We start from the raw sequence: 4027 nt of genomic DNA on the forward strand, positions 1-4027 counted from the left end.
GGCTTTTATAGTAGCAATGAAATATCTAAATTTCACCCCATACCCATAAATCTACATATTCATGTTTTTAGTGTAAAAAGATGAATCTCTAGATTTTATGAATCTAGAGATTTTTACAGCGAAACAAGTATAAATCTCAAATTCAAGAATCCAGAGATTTCAAATCTCTGGATTCATGTAAGCAAACAGGCCCTAAATCTCTTGGCAATTCTAGGGTAGACAACATCTTATCTTTGTAGCTCTCAGTCCTCTTATTATTCATCAATTTCATAGTTTATATTGAAAGACTTGAGAGTAATTTGAGTAGTTCATGCTAGAATATTAATTACAAAAAAATTATCATATATATATATATATATATATATATATATATATATATATATATATATATATTTTTTTTTTTTTGAGTGCAATTTTGTTTTTAAAATATCTTATTGAATAAATCTTTTTTAAAACCTAGCGTGATTACCAAATGCGTGGATTAAATTTGTAAAATTTTCCGAGAAGTTGCTCGTCTATATAAATGCTACAGTTAAGAGTCACACAGAGACCTTACTTGGTACTTGGTACTTGGTAGAGCCTGCAAATGCCAAACCAAAGTAAAAATGCATGAAATGCTTCTGTTATTGGAGAAGTTTGCTTTCCAAAATGGTAGATTTCAGTTAATGCAATGATCGTTTGATTCATATTTCCTTGGTAGGAAAGAGTCATTTATTATCTAACTTGTTAGGGTTTTCAAACATCAATGGCGAGAGGTAACAGGTTTCAGGCAAGCACAAATAGCGATGCAGGGTCCGCTTCGTTGATCTCCGAGGACGAAGAGGTAAACTTTCTTGTTTGATCTTCTTGTGAGTTGATTAGGCTATGAAAGTTAGTTTTTCTTTTCTGGTACTCTTTAAAATATCGGTGTGGGTAGTTACGAGTCCTGCTTTCATTCAGTTGATGTAGCTAATCGCTGCATTCCTTATTTATAGTGCGTTTGATTGCTTAATTCCGTCAATGCTGCTTGAGTTGATTTGATCAAATTTGTGGAATCAGAACTGTTTGGTTATCCTAATCATATGAACTGATTCATTTGGCAAATTACCATGATTATGTGATTTTAAGGGTTGTTTTGATTTTTCTCGGGTTAATTTAGAGGTACCCATGGAATTTTCCTGAAACATGACATCTGAATACTTCCAGTATTTTAGCAAAATTCATAACTCCAAATGGTTATTAAATGAATTCATGATTCAATGAATTTGAAATCCAGAAAATCACAAAACCAGACATACTATTAATGAATTTGTATTTATTGAGTCTCAGTTTATCAGATATGTATTTCCCTTTCTCTATCACTCGTCGAAACAAGTGTTAGAGCTCTTTCATGATGCTATCACCTGGCATGTATTGTTTTCTGTTTGAAGATGACATGGGTTATGTGACGAACAGAGTTATCTACTTGATGATCACATTTCCCAACCATGTTTATCGCTGTTCAAGTTTTGTCTTCCTTTATCTTTTTGGTTTAAGCAGGTCAAGAGCCAAATGACAGTTGTGCAACCTGCAATGGAAGCTACAGTCTGCAGTTTCAATATTTTTTTTGGTTGCGTATCTAGGTTGTAAAGTCATTTCAAAATGTTACCCTGAACCTAAAATCCTCTCTCTTTTGTTCTTTCTTTATGTTTCACTGTTGCAGATGAATTTATTCTTGAAGGTTGTGAAAACTGTGGCCTTGAAGGTGAAGAGGTGAGAGAGAATCAAAGATATTAAAGCTAAGATCCGGGACAATGAAAGCATTTTAGGAAAGAATCGAAGTCTCTACTATGACGGGAAAAAACTAGACGACGATCACACAATGGTTGATTATGGTATCCAGAAGGACTCTACCCTTCATCTGTTTGTTCAAAGTACGGTTGGAATGAAGCTATATATCAGGCTACCACCAAACCAGAGAACCATAGAAATGAAAGTAGAACCCCAGGATTCCGTCCAAAACAGCAAAACTATGATTCAGGAACAAGAGGGCATAGCAACTGACTGTTTCACCTTGATCTACTCTGGAAGAAAACTTCAAGATTACTGGACCTTGGCTGCTAATGATATCCAGAATGAAGCAACATTGCAATTGATATTTAACCCGAGGGATGTGATGACAATATCTGTGAAAAAACCTTGTGGGCAGAGCATGAGGCTTGAAGTGAAGATGTTGTACACCATCCGTGATGTGAAATCAATAGTGGAATGCATGAGTGGCATCCCTATTTACCAACAGAAGCTTATTTATTCTGGGCAGCAGCTTGTGGATGACCAGACATTGGCTCATTGTAAAATCACTGAAGAGTCTTTAATAGAGATGTTACCTCTCTCATTTCAGATTTTTGTCAAAACATGGAGTGGAAAGACCATTACAGTTGAAGTAGAGAGTTCCGATACTGTTAAGGATTTTATGGCGAAGGTTAATCAAAAGATTAGGTGTCCAGACTCTGGGTGGCACCTCCTATTTGCTGGTAAACGGCTGGAGGAGCATGCAAGCCTGGGCAGCTATCTGATCCAGAAAGATTCCACTCTAAATCTGGTTATTTCACTTTCATCTCTTGTTACTCAAATCACCATATATGTCCGGGCAAGAGATGTGCAAAACAGTGAGCTTGTTGAATTGGATGTAACTCCTTATTCTACTACAGTACGTGAGTTGAAGGCTATGATTTGAAGACGCACTGCACTTGCACCAATTAAGCTCTTCTGTAATGCAACGAAACTTGTCAATTCAGAAAAGACTCTGGAAAACTATGGGATTTGGAAGAAAACAACAATAGAATTTTCTACTAAGAAGTCTTAACGGGCATTGCTGCAGTCTCCTGCTGTCCATTTTGAAATATGGCTGTGGACATTTTCGTAAGCAACATGGATCTCCATTGCAGAATGCAGGTTCGTTAAGTATTTCATGAATCTAGTATATATACTTGTAAAGTTCTGGTGTTTGTCCATAAGTGAACCTATACTGAACGTTGTTTTTTGTAGGATAGGCTAGGTTAGTTTCTGCTTGTCTTTCATGGTTTTTGGCTTTAAAGGAGTGGAACTCTGTCCATTTTGTGTATATTTTTAGTACTGCTACCAACAGTGTTTTAGAATCAGGATTCTGAAATCAGTTGAGATTGCTCTTCATTCCAACTGATCCCGAGCAGCCGATACACTACTAAGCAGATAAGGTAAAATGACAGAAATTTGAGTTTGATGACCTTGTGCCAGTATATTATCCAAAATTGTTAAGTTCACATTTACACGACTTCCACTGAATCCTCAATGCTAGAATAGGAATCCTCAATGAATTCCACCCCACCTTCTTAATAGTGAATGTGTTGTATCCAAGAAAGAAACCTGTAAGAAATGTGTGGTGTCTCATAAGCCCACCAATATACAATTCTCTTCTGGCTAGTTTCTTCCTTCAAATTTTATTTTTGCTCGAAAATGTGTGATAACACATTGGGAACTATACTAGTATATGAAAGAGTATGTGATTGTATTTGACATTACCGATAAAATGTGATTGTATTTGATATTCTACATTGTCTTTGTCACCTGTTTATGGAGTTTCGTAATTATCGGTTATAGTTCATATGAACCCTTTGCCTTTAACCAAGAGAGATTTGGCCTAACATTATATACAATCAAACTGCACTGTACATCTGAATTTTTATTTTATTTTTTGGTCAGAAAGCAAGACTTTCAAATTTATTTTTTTTATGCATTGAAAGCTTCAGGAGAAACACCTGAGCAAAGAAAAGAAGGAACTACAAGGAAAGGTGGGTTTAACCACCAAACACGAGATAAACATAGGTGAAGTGCACCCCGAGCAAGAAGATCAGCCACCCAATTAGGGGCGGACCTATAGAGGGGCCGGGGGGCCATGGCTCCCCCGGATTTAAAAATAATAATATTAATTATCTTATTTTCCTTTATTTTTTTTTTCTGTCTTTTTCCCCACATGTGAAATGTCACTATTCCCCCCTAATATTGAGAACGGTTTTTAAAGGTAAAATAA

The 4027-nt window shown here is 36.0% G+C and overlaps 1 pseudogene across 1 annotated transcript; it reads left to right on the top strand.

Moving 5' to 3' along the window:
* Positions 1-568: 568 nt before the first annotated feature.
* Positions 569-3166, top strand: LOC149022723 (polyubiquitin-like; annotated as a pseudogene). The gene is made up of 2 exons (XR_016172452.1): positions 569-823; positions 1682-3166. The product of XR_016172452.1 is annotated as a polyubiquitin-like (transcript).
* The last annotated feature ends 861 nt before the right edge of the window (positions 3167-4027 follow it).

Source organism: Hakea prostrata, chromosome 3 (assembly GCF_041222555.1).
Source record: "Hakea prostrata isolate BN-2017 chromosome 3, UWA_Hpros_2, whole genome shotgun sequence".
NCBI lineage: Eukaryota > Viridiplantae > Streptophyta > Magnoliopsida > Proteales > Proteaceae > Hakea > Hakea prostrata.